The 21,059-nt window shown below is 41.8% G+C and overlaps 1 protein-coding gene across 4 annotated transcripts in view; it reads right to left on the bottom strand.

Annotated features, from left to right (window-relative positions):
* Positions 1-21,059, bottom strand: part of MTUS2 (microtubule associated scaffold protein 2) — a 309,423-nt gene that overhangs the window by 278,303 nt on the left and 10,061 nt on the right. Inside the window, exon 2 of one of the 4 annotated variants that reach the window (XM_052813038.1) lies at positions 3,812-4,007. The exons of 2 other annotated variants lie outside the window; for them this stretch is intronic. The gene's annotated coding sequence lies outside the window, so the exon portion shown is untranslated. Of the gene's footprint in view, positions 1-3,811; positions 4,382-21,059 lie in introns of those variants that run through there. One more of the 4 variants, XM_052813039.1, reaches the window with a different exon arrangement.

The following is a 21,059-nucleotide window of genomic DNA, read 5'->3' as shown; positions in this document are numbered from 1 at the left end:
CATGAAAAATACTGCTCCAGTGTCAACTCCCTTTCATTTCAAACCTGCTTTTGTAGTTACTTCCACTGCTGGGATCCAGCAGGGCCATACAGAAACAGCAGATGTGTAGATCCCCAGACCAGAAGACGCTCGGGGAATGCAGATACCGAGGGAAATATGTATCCAGCACATAGGGGTGTCATGGGTTTTGGCACTGCCCCAAAATTCCTGAAGTGCTTTTCTGGATTTAAGTGCCTGCTTCCCCCTTGAATGTCAAAGATGCATCTCCAGCTCTTCTGCTGGTATCTAACACTGGTTCTGAGGCAGGGTGCTGCAAGAAGCCAGAAGCCTAAAAATGAGCAAAAATTAGCACCTAGCTTTATATAAGGCTTTTTAGACCTTTACTAGATTTAGCCCTAGCTCTTCTAAAGCTCTCCTGTCAAAAGTGGCTTTTCAAAATGGGACATGGCTACTTTGAAAATCCTAGACATTACTAAGGTCAGGGAGACTGCTCTAGGGGAGATGATAGCTTTACAAGGAAACCACAGGAGCACTGTGAAGAGTGCTTTAAAGACACAGCCTGGTTTTCAGTTACCAGTATGAGCATCCTTTTGGGTAGAACAAGTAATTTCCTTTGCAAGAGCTGTCCCAAACAGCCCATGGCCTGCTCCAGCACTGACCCTGCCACAGGGCAAAGGGGACCTGCAGGATGTCTCCGTCTGGCTCACAACCATCTCCTGCACCTCCAATGAAGAGGGCTCTGCTTCGATGGGCAGCTGGACTAGATGACATCCAGCACGCCCTCCCAGCCAACACTATGCCATGATCCTAAAAGGAGCTGGGAATAAGCTTGCGCCTTCACCTGTTGTGGCAAACAACTGTCCTATTCACTACATGGGGAAGAAAGGGAGCTGGAGCCAAGCCCCCTTCAGTGTGTGTACGCACACACCCCTATATATATATATCTATATATATATCTATCTGACACTTACACCCACAACCTGCCACCCCATTGAGCAGGGAGTATGGAAGAAGAAAGCACTGATCTCCATATCAGATCCTGGGATCCATCACAGCCCAGGATGCAGAAACCTGGGTAAGCTGGGTAGCACACTGTTGCCAGATAATGACAATGACCTTTTTAATGTATTAAAAATTCAGCCAGAAAAGTGGTAAAGGAGATTTTTTGGGGGAAAAGAAAGATCAAAATAATAATAGTTTCAAAGTACTGTACTTATTTTAGACATTCTTACAGCTTGTTTCCATAGGAACTGGAAAGCAAAGGAGCACACTGCAGCAGTGTTCACAAATGTTTTGTGGTTTAGTGGCTGGTAAAAGATCGGTTAAGGCCACCATGACCACTCTGACAGTGCCAGGCACCTGCTGCCTTTGCTGCACAACAGGATCTTAGCTGTGATTTGCAAAATCTAGAAAAACCATTTTTCCCTTGTTTTTTCCTCTCATCCTGCAGGCAAGGCTGGTTTCACATCCTCATGTAGCCGTGGTGCTAAGCACTGCCCACTCAGACCCACTGTAGGGCATGAAGGCACTGGTGTTTAAACCAGGCATTTCACAAACCACACGAGAATGAGGGAAGCGCAAACAAGGCAGGGCTGTTTGGGTGCTGGGGAGGTGATGTGTCCTCAGGACTAACACATGGGCCTGGCTTTTGCATCCAGCTTTGGCACTCACCCACTGAAGTGACCTTGTACAAGTCACGCCAGGTGAGATGTGGTCCATCTGTCAGCTGCCTGAAATGCATCTAGCTGAGCTCAGCAGGTAAGCACTTCCCTGGCCAACAGAGACAGTGTCTACCCTGCCAAAGACACCCACCCCACACACGGGTCTTTCATCCTCAAAGCACCCACACAGCCACCCCTGTCTACACCCACCTAGTCACATCCATACATTAAGTGCTTTGCTTAAGCTCAAGGTGCCATGTGGCAACTGGTTGTTTTCTCCATTCAAAATTTCCTGATAGAACATGAGGCCTGTGTTGCAGCTCACCAGAGCAGCATTTAACTGCATGAAGGGTGTATTGCATGTCTTGGAGCAAGACATGGGCATGTGGGTGCTTTTGGTAACCCTTGTGCTGGGACAGCACTGGAGGACCGTATACAATGCGGGGAGCCAGACCTGGTGTGGTGTCACCCTTAACTCCTCCAGTGCCAGCCCCCTCAGTAAGTTGGCCTCAAAACTAACAAGGGTTTTGTCTCAGAGGGAAATAATTATTTGTCTCCAAAAGGCAAGCGTTTGAAGCAAAGAAACGCAGCCTATCTGATCCAGGACCTGGGACTGAGCTGGAGAATTAAGCTATTTAACTCCGTAGACATCACATACTCAAAGGGAAGGAAGCTCCTCCAGAGTGTGATGAACTGTGCACCTCTCCCTTTGACGTGGTGGGAGCCTGAATGACCAGTTCAACTTTTAGATGGTAAAAATGAGACAAAATAATTCCCACCTCCTGTCCTGTCATTCCTGAATGTGTGCAATGGTGCAGTGGCAGTGATCCCATTTGTAAAGGACTTTCTCATCAATTCATGACAAGGGCAATGTAAGAACTAGTACCTGTACTTACGGATTGAGAGGAAAATAGAACATTGTTACTTATGGATTTTAAAAACCCTTAATATACATATATACAGAAACCTGCCTGACTCATCCCAAGTAAAGGTGGATAATTTCCAACAATCAGGGTAAAACACAGTCTTCCTTGGACCTGCCAGGTTTAACTTCATAGTCCACTAGGAAACTAAGCCAAAAAGCTGAGGACTCTGCTTCTGGCCAGAAACATCATCCAGACCATAGCTGGCAAGGCAAAGCAATCTCAGCCCAAATGCTCCTTCTGGGCAGGAGCCAACTACAGATATCTTTATACTGTTGTGGAAGTGCTAAAAACTATTAATGTTTTAAAGTCAAATTTTGTAAATCAATAGCTGCCTACAGCATAGAAGTATTTTACAAACACTGAAAGAAACAATATATTAATTTAGATATTTAGATACTCCACATCCTGCAACGTTTCTCGCTCATCAAAACAACTTCCACTGGAGATATTGCCGTAAGAATCCATATGTAAATTACAGATTTGACAAACAGAAATATCTATGTAGGATATCTGAATCCAAGTCTTACTCCAAACGTTACAAGGACAGTTTCAGTCAGTGGAAGGATAGAAGAAAATATCTGGGGAGCCCTGAAAGCCTCACATTGAAATATAGTCTGGTTATTAAAAAAAAAAATTAAAAAAAAAAATCTGTCTTTAGGACCTGATTATTCAAACTAAAAAAGTTCTTATTATTTGATCTCTTTTCCCACCTCACCAATAAAGTAATTGTGGAGAAGGTGCTTTGAAACTGTATCCCGTTATGTCTACACCTTGTATTTTAAGGATCAGAAGCAGTATGTTCCAGATATACATGTTATCTATGCTTCAGTCCCTCTGAAGTCATACACTGAAGTGACAGAAGACCTGCTTTAATTCCAGTTTCCCAATCTGAGTGAAATGTACTGGCTCAAACCAGTGCTGTAACGGACACTCAAAAGCAGGACCTAAGTTTTGCACGTCTGCATGTGTTTGCATGACTCCAGATGCAAACACTGAGATTCCCACCTGGGAACAAAGTCACAAACCACAGTGAGCTGTACTAAACACAGAGCACAGTCTACTTCACAGCCCAAACTAAACAAAACAACACATAGAGCATACAGATAGCATGTACTATAGAGATGCTAGGATTTTTGATACTGTTATTTTTTACATAGAATAACTCAGTCTATAACAAAGAAGAGTAGAGTCCTGCATTGCACAAGCTGGTTGCTGTGAACTCACCCAAGCACTCAGCTTTCTGTTCTGGGTCGCCTTGCAAGCAAGTCAGATCCAGGTCTTCTCTCTCGCATCCAAACTTTGGCTGTCATTACCTGAGACCACATCTCACTCCAGGAAACCATCGCTTTCAAAAAGAGCTCCGATGCACGGGGCAGCAAGAGAGCCCGGCAAGGGCCAGGCTACAGGACCTCCCTAGGAGCTAAGAACAAGAGGGGATCTGTCAACCCGGCCACCTGCTCCTGAAAGCGTTTCTCCAACTTAGCTTTCCCGCTGTAAATTCTTGATGCAGAGAAACAATTAAAAAAAGCAATCCAGTCATTTATCCTCCAGGCTGGAGAAAAAGAAGGAGGCTGCCACAGCAGTGCCTGCTCTGAATGCTTGGCAGGTACACAGGCACGAGGGGGATGATGCTATAGATAAGCGCAGACAGAAATAGCTAGAAGGATGAGCTGGCTCAGGGTGATGGTGGTGAAAGGCAGCAACCTCCCCTCTCCTGTGATTTCACCAAAACCAGCAGCTGACCTGCAGACTCACCAAGCATGCTGGCAGGAGAAGGTTCCCTCCCCAAGCTCTGAACCTCAGGCTGGAAATATCCTTCTCGCACAGATCCCCTTCCCCGTCTCGGGTAGGTGCTTTGAGGACTGCATCTTCTCAGGCTGCTTCTGACTCAGAGCACAAAACCTGCTTGCTGCCTGTCGTGGGTTTTGGTGCTGTTCCCAGAATCCTGCCAGGAAGCCGCTTGCTCACAGATCCCCCTGCGCCAGCAGGGAAATCCAGCAATTATGGCTCAAAAAATACTGCGGAAGCACTGACCTGAAGTATCTGGGCAGCCACCTTACCTCTCCCCCATGAGAAGCCTCATGCGCAGTTCTCCCTACCACTTTTACCAGCCCACAAGGAGACAAGCACAGAGCTGTCACCTGTCACTTATGCAACTCAGCTGCAAAAATACAAAATAGCTAAATGTGAGAGTTTTGCCCAGCTGCCACCATTTAATAATCCTTTATTTCCCCCTCCCTCTCTGTATGGCAACAAAGTCTAATTTTCTTCTAAAACTGGAAAACAGTCTCACCTGACTGTACCTGCACTGGGAAACAAGAAGGATTAAAAATCCTGCTCTTTAAAGCTTCTTGAGCAGGAACAACTAGCCAGCACCACCTCTACTCTGTGCAGGATCAGGCCGCAGGAACCAAGGTGTGTGGCTGTCAGTGCAATGGGACAACCCTGAGAAACCCCACAGCTTGGACAGAGTTGAAATGGTCAAGGACCCTCTGAGCTCGGCTAGAGGTGGCAGTCTGGGAAGGGAGGCAATCCTATGCAAATCTGAGAAAAAAAAGGGGGGGAAAAAAAGATGGAGGGAAGTAAAGAAAGGGGAGAGGTGTGAGAGTAATGCAGAGAGTATACAAGGAGTAAACACTCCCTCACCTATGATTCCATGATTGTGACCTCAGATCCAGCCATTAAAGACTGAATGAGCTCTTACATTTGAGGTTTTACTTTATATCCCTCTAAGTATGTCCTAAACAACTACAGCTTATATGCATGACCTATCTTCTATAACTCTTGTATTTACAAGCCTGGGACTTTTTATTCTAGATCCAGCTTTAAGGACCAGTAATTCAAACATGGGGCAAGTAGGGAAACAGAAGCATAGGGATGTCCATCGACCTGGCAAAAGGTCCTGAATCACACCAGTAACATATCTCTGGTGAGAACCAAAACTCCCAAACACTGAGAGAGAGGCTCTGATTACTAATGTCCTTCTCTCTAGCTACCTTCCATTGACCAATTCTGTGGATGCTAAAAACCAAGATGTCCTTCAGCAAAAACAACTTCAGTTCATTTACATTGCTGTTGAAGATTAAATTATTCCCAGCAGCACAGAGATTTTCTTCTGAAGGTTTGGTTTCCCCATTCTGATACTGGTATCTGATGTACATACATGGCTACTTACCAAGTTACTTGTATTGAGGGGACTATTCTAGTACCTGGATCCATCCTCCAGTCATGCTCGGTATCAATTAAATATTTCCAGATGCCTGAGCAGAGCCAGTCTAAAAGAGTACCCATGCAATTAATGAGTGCCATGCATTCTCTTCAGTGCACATGAAAATGGGTCAGCAACATTTTAAAGTGTGCACATGATCCTGCCCTGGGGAAGAGAAGTATAAAAGATAATGTCTCGAGATGCCTTCCAGCTCTCCTATTCCAAGTTTACAACATGCACCATTGAGATAGAGCCTGTGTTGAGCAGTATCTGCTTCTAATGTACCGCAGACCATTTCACCTTGCTCATTGAAAGCTTTTGTTGGTTCCTGGATTTTATTTCCTCCTCATCCTCCAAGTTTTATTTCTGCCTACCTATCCCTTAGTGTCCTTCCAATCTTCTCACCTAATTATTCTCCTTAGTCTATTTTCTCTAACCTCAGTTTCATGCCTTCCCTTCTATATTTCCATTTAACTTTAAACCATGCTTGCGGTCATACTGTACTGATTGTTTCATTAAATTATGTATGAAAACAAGTGATAAGTACCATCCTAAGACACAGTTAAAGCTGCCAAGGATTCTCTTGCACAATTAGGTTAAATTAGCTACAATAGACCTGCAACTTTGCTAATAGATTTCATTTTACTCACTACACCTACTGTGGCTTAACACCATGCCCAAAGACACTGTGACACTAATAGTTAACCAGGGCAAGTGGTTCAGTTCTGTGTTTTTCAGCCTTAGTGAGCCAGATATTTTTAATGTTATTTCTACACAATTCCCAGCAGCCAGGGCCAGAGCCTGTGTAATGATGTGTGTCATTCAGAGCGCCCTCCTGCAATCTGCAAAGCTGGGCCACGCCAGCAGCCATTCTGCTAAATGATCAGTTAGAAGCAAGAATAAAGAGTTGAAGCTGTGTAAATAAGTAGCATTCATGTAATTGGGAAGGGAGGCATTAGCCACCATACTAACAGAATATCCTGACTACAAAAAGGACCATAGTATACACAGATGAAGGCTCTGCTTATCACTGATATCACATAAGAGGATTACATACTGAATATGAAAACCTCTCTGGTGACATGCTCTCTTTGCCAGGTCCCAAGCAATTTTCTCTGGCCTCTCAGAAGAGAGAACTCAAGATGAACTCTTAGAGTATAAAAGTTAATAAGCAGCAGAGATGGCAGAGTTTCACTAGATCTGTGGGAAAGCAGCTTCTCAGCAGAAAAAAAGATCTCTTCTGGCCTCTAAAGATATTTCATAGAGCACATTCTTTTATTACAGCAACAACATAAGGTTGCATGAACTCTTCCACCTTACTTTGATGACGAAATGCATACACCTAGTTGTTCTCACAAAAGAAAGATGGGCTGTTCCATTATTGACTATAGAGTTGGATAAACGAAATGGTGTCTGGAAGAGGGCTTGCAGACTAATCAGCAAGGCCCAACTTTTGCACTAGGAATGGAGACAGACCACCTTCTCTAGTGAAGAGCAGCTCTTTACAGTTTTAGGCAATTAAAGGCAAAGAGGAACCTCTGCCTTGCTCTGTCCTTTCATACAGGTGTAGTCATTCTCTTGCAATAAAGGTGACATGTCAGCTCAGAAGGATGAGTCTAGTGCCCTTCAGGAGGTGCTCAGAAATGGATCCTCCTTGTAGCGTCCTCAAATCATATGTGAACGACCACACATTCTGGAAAGGGCAGCTCCAACTCTGACAGACCTTTGTACCTAATAGACCAGATTCCAGGAGTATCAATTCCACTATGTACTGCAGAATTTTCTTCAGGACATTGTCCTATCAATGATTTACACATGCATTTTTTCCAAAATTAGTGCAATTCATTCTTCCCTTGGATCAAGTGGCAATGGCAGGGTTTTTTTGTAATTCCAACAGCTAAAAAACCTCTGCTCCAAGAACATGGCATAAGCCAGCTGGATTGTCATACTAGCAGCACCCTTTATATCAATGCAGTTTGCAGTACAAAAAGCTAGCAATTTAAGGCAAAATCCAAACTCCTTTAACAATATTTACAAAAAGGAAATAAAGTTTGGTGTATTATGAAATATAGCCTTGAGGTTTTTATACTCCTGAGGGCACAGGTTGTGTTCTCAATATAATAAATCAATGAGGACCCAATAGTTTCAACCCACTGAAATGAAATTTTAATGGAATTGTAAATATGTGAAAACTGGATTCCCAATCAATTCACACTGCCTTTTGAAACCAAGAAGAAAAAGCAAAAGAAAAGCAAAAGAAAAAAAAAAGAAAAAGAAATGTCTCTGAAGCAGTGACTGTCAGACGAGAAGCATTTCTGTTCCTGCTGGTGAAGACAGGATGATCTGATGGGAGACATGATACCCATGACAACAGATTTCAGCAGATTTAAAGGACAAGGCTAGTTGATACAGGATGTCCAACCAATTCTAAACACGCAAGATGGACAGCAAGAGCCAGCAAACCCTGGCAGAACCAGAAGTATGGTCAGCTTCTTCCAAACGGTTAGTGAAGCCAATGAGCCTCTTGACAAGCACCACTTCTCAGATATCAATGTCATTATGCATTATTATTTTGCATTTTAAAACCCCTTTTCAGCCAGCACAAATTAAAGCATACCATTTCAAAGTGTCAAATAAAAGACTCTGCCAGAGTAAATCAGGTGTCCATAACTGAATGCTATATAACTCAGATGTAACATTGTGGTAGAGCTGCTGGAGCTGCTTCAGTGCAAGGTGAGAGAAGATATTCAAGCCACAAGTAGCTTTCTTGCTTATTCATGACCAATAGTCTGTTGTCATACACTTAATCATGAAAGTCCAAAATGCTGAAATAAATCCATAGAGTTCACTTAATAAATAGTTCATCTTTGAGAAGAGAATAGTTATTACCAGGAAAGGCTTGAGTCAAAGGGCAGAAAACTGAAATTTTTCTAAATTCCTTTCTAGTGATTTTCTGCAGAATTAGAAAAGACAAGATTAGAACTGACCCATCAGTATTGATCAAGCACAAAACTTATTACACAGCAAAACTATTACCACCAGCATTCCCACCCAGCTTCACCAGTTGACAATCTCTGGAGATAAAAGCAGTGCGGTATAACACAAACAATAATGCTGCAAGAGGCACAGAAAAGTCATTGATGAGCGAGGCATCAAACTGGCCAAGGATCAGGTGAAGATGTGAAGGGCATTCAGGGCTGAGGATAAGCACTTTCTACAGTCTTGGTCAGGGAGGAGAGGCATCACAACAACTGTGATGGGGAAGCAGTTGCATCAAAAGTGGGGCACTGAATATCTAAGGGATGTTACAGGAAAAGTGACAGGATTTGAAGTAGGATGATGTGCAGGTAACTCCCTGCTGCAGGAGTGGGCAGCAAGTAGTCAACTTCACCCTCTGCACAGTAAAATGTGCAGAGAAAAGGAGAATATCTATTTTAGCTACATGCCTGGAATACTGATGAGCCATTCACAGAGATGGGCTAAGGTGGAGAATGGCATGGCAGGATATCAGGCAGGTAGTCTTGGAAAGAGCCGACCTAGCAGTGGTAACTGCAACTGTGAAAGGTGGTAAAACCAGGTCAGTCCCAGTCAGAACTAAAAAGAAAACCCCCACCCAGGGATGGGGAAGAGAGGATGGATTTATAAGCTATGGCTGGGCAAAAACATCAGCATGTTTCAAATAAAATGTTTTTCATGTGAAGTGCAGTGTCAACAGCAAGAACGTAAATCCAAGAACATTTAATTTTTTCAAGCAAAAAAAGCTGAAAAAGTTGAAGAAGAAAATGTGGCAAGTACAGCAAAGTTTGAAGATACCCATCAGTAGTGGTAAAACAACAGCAGAGTCATTTTTCTGAGGGCTCTTTCCTTCTTCCTTTCTTCTTCCTTTATCAACAGATAAGCTTTCCCTCTCCCTCTTGCCTATATCCAGACTTGCATGGTTATGATACCACCTAACACAATTTCAGGTCAGTTGAGCAACACCAAAATTTTCTAACTGAACTGAAACATTATTCTCAAAGCATCTCAGTATGAATCTATACATGGACCATTATAGTTTAGGTCCTGTTCTTTTCTAATTAGGAGATGAGCCTTTTGGCAACATGACATTTCCTAACCCTCACCATAGTCTTCCCTTTTGCCCAGGTGAAGGAAGGTGGAGAATCAAAAAACCAACAGCTCCAAAAGATTTTTTTACTGATAGTAAAATAAGTGAGGAGGAGGGTAAGGGAATCAGGCCAGGAATTTATAGGAGAGGGTGAGGGAACAGGGAAATGGAGGAAGACCAGGAGAGATACTTATGAAAGAAAAATCTGGTTGCTGACTTTTGGGGTGCAGAAGGTGGTGACAGTCAACACCTATTTTCACTCATCTCAGCAAGTTTATTCTCAATCATTTATATGATACAGGGGAAAAATTATTTTATGCAAAGAAATTCTTTGCATTTGGGGTCGAGTTTGATATGGTAAGATAGCTCAAGCTCCTTCATCTACTCCCCCAAACGCTGTTCTACCTCTCCGTCACTACTTGCACTACAAGCAAAGCAATCCCTTTCATATCCTTCAAAGTTTCATTTTCACTGAACATTATCAGTAGTCCCCAGAGTTCTAATTTATATTCTATTACAGCACTACATGGGAATTAAATTAGCGGATGTCAAGCCAATTGCCCAGGAAATTTTAGCAAAGTAGTCTTTGAAATTTAGTAAGACTGGAACACATATTCACAGCAAAAATAGAATAATGTAGGTTTCTTTAAAACCTGTGGCAGGTTCACAATTTCATATATTCTATTCTAATCTAGAAGTAGCATAGACCCCTAAATATATGAAATATTTATATTACCCATATGAGTGAAAACAGAAAAATCTACATTCTAAAGCCAGCTATATACCTATACTCAGGCTTCCTCCATTCAGAAAATCCCTAAGTGACTAATATCTAACAAATGCATTCTTAAGGAGGATTTAGGAGAAAGACTTCATTTTTTCTTTACTTTTAAAGAAAGGCTTTTGGTATATTCTTGATTTTTTCTGATATTCTCATGGGAGTGGAAGAGCTATGTACTTTTCTTCTACTTTTTATGGAACCAGCATGCAAACCATACTTTTGACTCCATAGAAACAGCATTTTAATGCAAGTCAAATTAATAAACCTCTGAAATTTACAGGAACCAATTTTTAAGCAGCATCAGGGACAGAGAAGAATGCTCTTGCAAATCAGAAAATGGGGGACAGGCTCCAAGCTTCCTACACATTTATTTTTTGAACGGTTTATTATGTCAGCGAAGACCTCCTCTTCCTTCCTTAAGAGTTAAATTCACTTAAGCAAGAAGCAGCCTGAATCTCTCCTTCAGAGGCACCTTTATATGTGATAACTTTTCATACCCAGAGTAATATTTGGGTGGACAAAAGGCTTACAATAAAGTTCTGGCAAGTTTTGGTTTGGTTTTTTTTTTTCAGAAAGTCAAAAACAACATGAAGGGTTATATCCCAGTATTCAGTGATGTAATAAGAATGAAGACATTGCAGAAAAAAATTAAAACCTTTCCCTTGAGAGGAAAAGGAGGATCATTGCTGATGTTTCTGGGAAACTTCCTAGCTACTGTAATGATGGATCCCAACAGAGGAACTCAGACAAATCTATAACTGCAGCTCCGATGTAAACAGAAGAGATCTGACAGGAATTACGTGAATGCTAGAAAAATGTAAGTGCCAGACTACAATCCTATTTACTTCCAGCAGGAAAAATAACTGAGCCTACATTTATTTACCTTTGAGTCATTAAAACAAATACAAGTAGAACAAATTTAACATTGAAAAACCCTGCAATTAAAAAATTACTAGTCATTCCTCCAAAATCTCATCATTAAAAATAAATTACAATACATTTATTTGTCAATTGTTAGTTCAGCCTTTGAGGGGAGTTGCATTACTTTTTCCAGCTTTTTTTTTCCTCAGACTGTAGGGATTAGAAAAAGCTCATACACATATGTATAAATAACATGTATGCAAATCAGGCATTAAAAAAATCATGAAATATCAGGAGACCCACAAAAAAAACAGGACTGCAATAAGCATCATTAAAATCTATTAGAAAAACAGAAAGTGAGAAAGACTGTTTCAAACTTGGTCCTTATAGCATGCACAAGCCATAGCAAGCTCTCCGCGAACACGGACTAGATGAAAATGTGCAATTTTGGCAAGAACTGAATCCCTAGGCCCAGGAGCACACTCCTACTGCATCCCAACCCCAGCAGAGCAACACACCTCTGTGGTGCCCTGTCCCCATCTTTCTCATCTGATAAAGAAACCCAGATGCAATGCCAACAAAGGACCCCGAAGATCTTGAACTGAATGAGGAAGGGTCACCCTCCATCCCGTACCACGTGCCCAACTAAGCAGCCACAGGCACAGTAAGCAGAGAACAGGGATGCAAGTAGAGAAAACCCCAAGAAAGCCTGCAGAGCCCTATGGACTGCAATGCTGGCTTTTGAATAGCTGAAGCACTACCAGCATTCAGACCAGCTAACAGTAAGGATATTCATATGTCTTAGTAACTCACTTGTGGCAACTACAGATCTGAATGAGATACAGCATTGCCTTGAAAATGCACACCCTAGCACGTACCGCTCCATTTATTCATTCTCCAGAACTATCACATATATTTCCACATAGGGCTTTGAACTTGCATCAGCAAGATCAATAGTGCTGCCTTTTATATATCGGAACTCTCTGGCTCCATGGTTACTACTTCAGCATATATGAGAGATTAGCAGGATATAAAGGGATCAGGTTCAGCTTGATGTGTTAAGACACTAGAAAAATCAAACAGGCAGGTCTTTGACTCCAAACTACTTCAGAGGTTAAGATGGAAACTGAGCAAGTTACCTGCCATAACATCTTCTGAGCAGCATTCGTATTTACTCTAAAGCATTCAATCACCCACCTTGTTTATTAACAGTCTTAATGCCAAACAAACCCAGTCTGCAACAGAGTTAACACTATGACTGGTAGCAGTCACCTAGCAGAGGGCTGAAAAGTCTTCTGACTTTCTGGAGTGCCCTTGTCAAGTTACTCATCAGCTGAAGATTTTTCATTACCTAACATTAAATTGAGATTTGTACTTATCAAAATATGCAAGCTTCAAAGGGGCAGGATACTGCTTTGGTAGAGACTGCCTACTCCAGCCTACCACCTCTCAGCTCTCTGGCTGCCACAGCCCCTTCACAAAGTGGTGGTTACCAGCTCTCCATCTGAAGAAAAGCTTTAGGATTTGACAAGGAAAGGTTTACTTCCAGCTAGAAAAATCTACTTCTACCTTGCATAGGGGCTGCATGTGGAATAATTCAAGTCAGTTCCCACTGAGAAATCATTTTCACTCCTAAAAAAAAAAAAAATTTTCTCCTCAATACACTTAACCTTATCAGAAGTGTAATTCCCATTCTAGTCTTCCAGAGATCCACACTCTAGCACTACCAGACAAAGAGAGGACTGTCATTTAATTAAGGTAAGTTTTTTAAACAGTCTGGCAATACCCCAGCGTGGTCTGGGGTATTCACACCAGGGACCACTCTCAGTAGCAGCACAGACAAGACCAGATCAGGTCTGGATCCCACACACCCATCAACACAGTTTCCCATCACTAGCCCAGCGAGTTTTAACACTCCCAACACGCCTTCTTGCTGACCCTGTGTGCCCACAGCACATACCCTCCTTTTCACAGTATAAGAAGTGCTCTGGTGCTCACCATATTTCACAAGCTTCAAATGGAAAAAAATGCACACAGAGGAATAATTATGTTGTACAGGGCAGCGTATGGGTCCCAGCAGAGACCCAAGGTGAGGGCTGGGTAGTGCAGAACAACTCTCAGCATAGAGCAGGGTACACCGAGCAGTGCAAGCAAGTTGCTCCCTGCCACGTACCCAGCTCTCGTTCAGCACTGTAGACACCATCTAATGAGCTTCACCACATTTACAGATGGCAACATAATTCTGAGACTTCACAAGATTTTGGTTCACTTCAAAACCCTTCTGAAGCCTAGAGATGTGATGGTGAAAGAACAGAATTAGGATGATATTTAAAGTGAAACAGAGAAACTGCACCATTGCAGCTTACATTCAACAAGAACAGAATATAGGTAAGTCATGGAAGCATCAATGTGAATGCCACCTATTTCTCCTTGCCACATTTGATTCATAATTTCATTAAAACCAGAAAGTCATTTTTGCTTAGCAAGAATTCAGAAATTCTTCTCAAAACCTAAACTTGATGGGACTCTCAAATACATTTCTCTGTGGCTCAACATGTGATCATAAGAAACTCAGAGGAGCCACCTTCTAGATAATTAGAGTCAAGAATCAACAGAAAAATGAGTGTTTCATTTTTGCAGTAGCTGCCTTTGAACTCCTTTGAGGCTGCATATGGCCCCAGTTGAGAATATCTGCTCAAATGTGTAATTTTGTCTGGTAGGCATCCGATCTCAGAAGACCTGAAATATTGTGGATGCTCTAGTATCTATACATGTGCAACAGACATTGTATGGATGGTGTCCTGGAGTACATAACTACTTTTCTGTGCATTTTTTTCCCTCTTTGAGCCAGTAAGTTATATAAGCAGCAGTTTTGATGATTCAGGCAGGCAGCTAGAAAGAACAGACCTCAATTGCTTTCTTTTTAAAATGTGTACTTGTAAATTAAGAAGCATTTCAAGATTAGGCATCTGTCCAATTCTTTTTATCATTTAGTGTATTATGCTAATGAGGATGCTGTTTCTTTAATTATCATTTGAAGAAAAAAATTGCATTCAGTCCCTTGATCTTCCTTAAAACCATTCCCATGCTTGATTCCCCCATAGGCTTTTAATCACACTGCTTCAGTGTGGAACTCTGCATTTGAGAAAAAACTCTTCTCAAAACTGGTTCACTGAGAAAGTTTAAATTGTTTTCTCTCATCAGAGCTATATCCTCTACCACTTGGCAGCTTAGAAGGAAGGGCTATAAGACTCAGACTAACACTAGCTTACGCACCAAATGCAGCCTAATGCCGAAACTTATTATACTGCATATGTAACAGATACTAAACGCCAGGACTTGTTAGACAGAGGTAGAGAGACAACTGAAGTAAGCTATAAAATAATACCGTCCTGTGACACTTTACAGTAGAATTCAGTAAATCCTATTTTAAAAGCACTTATAATACACACATCACCAGCTGTTAACTTCGTTATGCAAAGTTACCCGAATATGATGTTCATGGGCATTTGTTATTAGTCAAATGGCTCTATCCATTTAGTTTCAGTGTGGCTTTCTGGTTGTCCTGACAGAGGTTGCTGTAACAGAAGCCCTGGCTGAGTGGGAGCCCGGGGTGTACAAACTCCCCCTGCACTGGCAGTGGGTCTCCTGCACCTCTGAGCTCATCCCACAGCATCCCCATAGCCTTGCACTGCCTGCATGGGCACCAAGGCAAGGGCCCTGCGTCTTTATCCACCCACTCTGGAAACAGTCCTGTGGCAGGGGGGACTTGCCATGGCACCCCCTCACCTCTCCCTGGGGTGAGGATGGGAGGATGCACTGGCCCCAAGCCTAACCTACCTCACCGCACACTTCATTGCAGTGCCAGACAAGGGCCATCATCAATGTGTGCACTCTTCTTTGAAGTTACACAACTATGTTTTCAAGCTTGTCTTCTCTTTGGAAGGGAAGAAAAGCCCATATTCTGAGCCATCTCTGGAAAAGCACTGGCTTCAGCCTCCAAGACAGGCTCAGGACCAGTTACAGTATATCCATTTAGAGCTTAAATGCAACATGTATTGCATGCTGTGCTTTCATCCTACAGTGAAACTGAAAGAAACACTGGATTTTGTTAAAGCTAAGACCCAAATTGCACTAACATCTTGAAGCAAAGTATTTACAAACAAATATTCTGACATCTCATTTATCTGTTTTGCCATAAAATTGGCTTATATGTGATTAATTATGAAAAATAAGCACAGCGTGCTTTCATGCACTTTTACTTTGAAATCAAGGTCACACTTTGTTTTGAAATTCAGAAAAACAGTATGAATAATATAATTAACATATCAGAAGATTCTTTGCAAGTAACTTTAAGCAGGCTAAACCAGGAGCTTGCGAAGTTGTTGCTATTCTGTCATTGCAGATGGATCATTTCTTAGCCCTTGTTTATATCCTTCATTTTATTTGTGTAATCCTTTGTACTGAAAGGATGCTTGGAGTAGCATCCCTCATACTAAGCCACACAACACTGATGAATGAAAACAGTGTCCTTGTCCCAAAGCATTTACAAGCAGATTCCTGCTTTGTGGACTCAATTCCAGATGGGATGCTGCTCCTTAGAAACAATTCAGTAATGGTGTGGTTATGGATAGGGAAACCAGTAACTTAGAGTCATAGAACCATAGAACCATTTAGGTTGGAAAAGACCCTTAAGATCATCAAGTCCAACAGTAAACCTAACACTGCCAAGTCTACCACCATACCATGTCTCTAAGCACCACATCTTTTAAGTACCTCCAGGGATGGTGACTCTACCACTTCCCTGGGCAGCCTGTTCCAGTGCTTGACAACACCTTCAGTTAAGAAATTTTTCCTAATATCCAACCTAAACCTCCCCTGCCGCAACTTGAGGCCATTTCCTCTCGTCCTATCTCCAGCCACCTGACAGAAGAGACCAGCACCCACCTCACTACAACCCCCTTTCAGGTAGTTGTAGAGAGCGATCAGGTCTCCCCTCAGCCTCCTTTTCTCCAGACTAAACCACCCCAGCTCCCTCAGCCACTCCTCATAAGACTTGTGCTCCAGGCCCCTCACCAGCTTGGTTGCCCTTCTCTGGACACGCTCCAGCCCCTCCATGTCTTTCCTGCAGTGAGGGGCCCAAAACTGAACACAGGACTCGAGGTGCAGCCTCACCAGTGACGAGTAAGACTCCCATAACCCACCTGAATACATCCAGTAAATCATTCTGCAGGTTCTGTACTCAAGATACTTAGCTGCCAAAATACTTTTATGCTAAGCACAGTAAAACACTGGAAGATGTGGGTCTTTCTCAGGCATTTGGATGTGAGCACCTCATGCGAGCCATCTTCTGCCCATACAGCTCCTTGCAAACCCTCACCAAGGCTAGATGTGCAAGTCAGTTCTGGTGACAGCGCAAGACCACATGTTGACAAGTCACTTGCTTCAAATAGCGAGAAGTTAATTTCTAGGTCCATGCTGTTTTCACTAATAAAAATCTACCCGGTTATCTCAGCAACAGCCATTTCTTAAGACTATGCTTCTAAGACTCGCACAAAGCATGAGAGAAGAGAAAGTATATCAGCTTTTGACCTCAGCTACTGTCCTTTTCCTTCAGCTGCTGTCCAGAGCCAGCCCCAAACCAACCGCAGCATGAACTCCATCTCATGAAGTTTACCTTGTCTGCACAGCAACCTAGCAGCAACCACAGGCTTGCAAAAGGCCATACGGACTCAGAGCTGCCAACTGTAGAGGTCTGACCGACAAAAAAGAGCCTCCCATGTCAACGCAAATTGTCAAAAAACTTGCGATTCAAGTATTGCAGAGCTAGAAATAGAAAGCAATGCTTTCACCATACTGCTGATATTTGAATAGCTTCTTTTTTAAAAAGGGCAAACAATCTGTTCCCCTGAAAGCTTGCTTACAAAGGCAATGACTGGGCTCAATTTCAATAGAAATTAGAATTGCCTTTTTCAAAAGAAAGCTCAATTCTGTTAAAGGTTAAGAAGGTAACAGACAAACACATGATAAAAATAAACACTAAAAAGCACTGTACTTAAGAGAAACAGGGTGGGCAGAAGATAAAGCCATGGACACCACATGTCCAAAGAGAAAAGCAAAATCTGGGATATTGGCAAGTGACAAGCTGAGACAAAGGCTGAGGTTTGATAGAAAACCATCAAATGAGGTAAGGGAACAGAATGGGGCACTCCTCAAGCATATGTCCTTGAAGTTATGAAAAATATTGTCACATTGAATTTTATTCTAGCAGAGAATCTGTTCTGGAAGAACCACTCTACTAGTAAGACTTTGAGAAAGTCTGCACGTTATTCATGGCTTAACACAAAAGAGTAGTGAAGTCAACTCTAGCTGATGTTATATTGGACTCCTACTGGATACAGGTGAACCATTTAACTAGAAAATTATGATTCACTACAAGCAAAGGGCAATGCTCCAATTTCTTTTGCAGTTGGAAAACAATATGTAATCTTAGCCAATATCTAATTTACTTGATTGGATATTTTAGAAAGAATTTCTCAAACCTAAAAACAATCATGAGCAAAACTGAGCAGGGGGAAATAGTCACACAAAAATATAAAAAGGACCTGCTAAGGGATGCTTTATTACATGCCAAAAAAAAAAATTAAATAAAATCACTGTGCTACAGCCATGAAAGGAAGCTTTTTTGGTTGAAGAATCCTGGATAAGGAAAGTGACAGCAGCAGCAGAGAAACCTGTAAAACAAACCCACAGTACATAACAGATGGGGAAAAAAGACACTGATAGCAATGAATACAAATTAACATTGCAGAAATGCAAGCAAATGATGGAAGAAAAAACACACATTAAAAAGCTATGGTGAGGTTTATGACAACAGGAGCTCCTCCCTAAATGGAACAAGAATAAGTGAACACCAAGCAATGACTTCAATAAGTGGTCATTCCAGACAAAAATTATTAAACAATTCAAAAAAAGACAAATGTATTTGACAACTACTTCTACTCTGCATTGAGAGATGCAAGATTCACATCCTACAGTGATAATGCCATCAGTAACTGGAGAGAGCTTTAAATAGCCCCTCAGTTAAAACCCTGCATTCAAGAGTAGAGGGCAGATGAACCAATAACTTTGGATTTAATGACTGCTTTTAACAAAGATATGAACACAAGAAGTTCCTGGTGACTGGGGAGAGCTAATATCAAAGCAGTATTTAAAAGGGTTAAGTGGGGTAACCTAAACACCTATCAAACAGTTAGACTGGCATCAGTAGTAAGCAACAGCAGGGAAAGGTTATCATGGGACACAATCAATAAAGCATTGAAAGACAGTAGCATAATTAACACCAATCAACACAGCTGTATGGAAAATAGACCTGGTCCTGTAAATCTGATCATTTGTATGCAGTTACATCATCATTTGATAATGGTAGTGTGCTGACAGGACATATTTCATACTATGCAGAAATTTCAAGTCATGCTACAGATAAAATCCTGAGTTAAGATTCACCATACTACATCAACACTGCTCATAATAAATGAATTTCAAAAGTGACTAGTGAAATGGAAACTAAATGGAGACTCAGCATCCAAATAACAGATTCCTTGTCGGTCCAGCAGAAAAAAAGAGGTACACCATTTGGAAGCTGGAAAGAGCTACAGACTGCCTCAAAAGGCAAGGGTCATTATTTACTGAAACAATTTACCTGCGACATGGTAGATTCATTACTACCGCTACCCTTTAAATCAAGACCTTGATCTTTTTTCAGGAAGATATACTAAATAAAGAAAAGTTAAAGGACTACTACTGATATATCCTGCATTTCTCTGACCTGCACTGAGCAAGCAGTAAGAATAGATATTCATGTGGTTCCCTCCGGTCCTTAAATTTATAAGCCTAGGAAACAATGACCCAGACATTATTAATCCCTCCGGAATTTAATGCAATAAGCGAATCATGCTTAATCCGCCTGATACAGTATAAAGTGTCTTGAGTATTTCTATGGGATTTCAACTCTAATCCAGTGTTAAATTACTGGAGGACTTAAAATATTATCAAGTCACTTCCCTGAATTTCTGATTTTTAGCTGAAAGCAGCAAAAACCTATCCCTCTGAAGCATCTCACTAGCTGTTTGCATAAATACAGAGGCATGGTATCAAACTCTTGATCTACAGCTTCCCATGTGGGCCACTTTGTCCTATTCCTTAGGAAACATTTTTTAAAGTAATGCTATCAGAACAGTATTTCCGTGGCATGTCAGAAAGCCTCCCATCAGGTACAGCTGTGACTAACACACTAACTTCATACAAATCTCTCAAACAAGGTTATGCTCTTGTGTACCCATCATCTTCCCATGCAGCACTCTAAGATCAGTATGAGAGGTGAAAGTCACGTTGTCTCTGCCAAACACACATTATTTGGTCCTGTCTATTTGAAACAAAACACAGGGGTCTGAAAATGCCATTCTTGTAGACAGCTCTGGAATGGGCCAGGAAACTTTATTCTCCCAGGTCTACAAAGAGCACTCAAATTGCAAAATAATCTCCTACGTTTCTTGCTCTATTCAACATCTACTTCTGGCACAATTTCCCCCTTCAGAAGCTGAACATCTCTAACACTCATCACAGAGCAAATTCATTTCAAAGATTCCCAGAGCTCTTTTCCAGCTGATGGCCTTTGATTTCCAAACCTGCTAGCCATAAGGAATCAAAACTTCAAGCTGCTTCTCACAGGCCTTACTTTGAATACCATTGACATGTCGGCTCAAAAAGGAAGAGAACATGTTAGTGAAACAAGTAGTCAGTACCTCTTAACAGTGAAACAGCATACCTTATGAAAGGGAATGCTTTAACGTGACCTCTTGGAGAACACTACTAAGAAATTACTTCCTCTGCTTTTTTTGATCTTATCTCATTTAGATGCAATTACAGAACACTGAAACATTGTACAATTCCATTTTTTGGATGCTGATATACTTCTTTTCATAACCATCATCCAAGCACTAGATAGTCCTCAACCAACCTGGGAAATCCACAGGCATATATAGAAAACCAAGAATACTCAGCAGGATTCATCTGTATTTCTCACTTCAGCTTCTGCTCTTCCAGCACTGTAGCCAAGCCCTAAATCCAGGGTCCAGCCTTTGACTTTGTCCAGTTAATGGCAGTGGGAGAGCTGTACACAGGAACACTCTGAGAGGGTCCAAACAGCAACTCTTGCCACCCACAAGAGTCATACAGCTTTAGCCTCACCAGCCGAGTTATAAGACCTACAACCCCAGTAATGAGAAGGCAGAAACAGTTATAATTGCTTTTAAACCAGAAGTCATTTGTATATGGGAAATACATAAAGGCATTTCTGTACATCCTTCACATCGCTCAGCGCAGTGTCCTGCAAATGTTGTCCTCAAACAGAAGATGTGCATTGCTCTATGCCTTCCAATTCTTTCATGTGGGGCAACAGAGTGCTGGAGCATCACATGCCACCCGGAAGCCCATAAACACAGGATTTCCCTCATTT

The sequence above is a fragment of the Harpia harpyja genome, chromosome 17 (genome assembly GCF_026419915.1).
Source record: "Harpia harpyja isolate bHarHar1 chromosome 17, bHarHar1 primary haplotype, whole genome shotgun sequence".
Classification (NCBI taxonomy): domain Eukaryota; kingdom Metazoa; phylum Chordata; class Aves; order Accipitriformes; family Accipitridae; genus Harpia; species Harpia harpyja.
The sequence above is the reverse complement of the archived record's forward strand: the minus strand, read 5'-3'. Positions and strand labels throughout refer to the sequence as shown.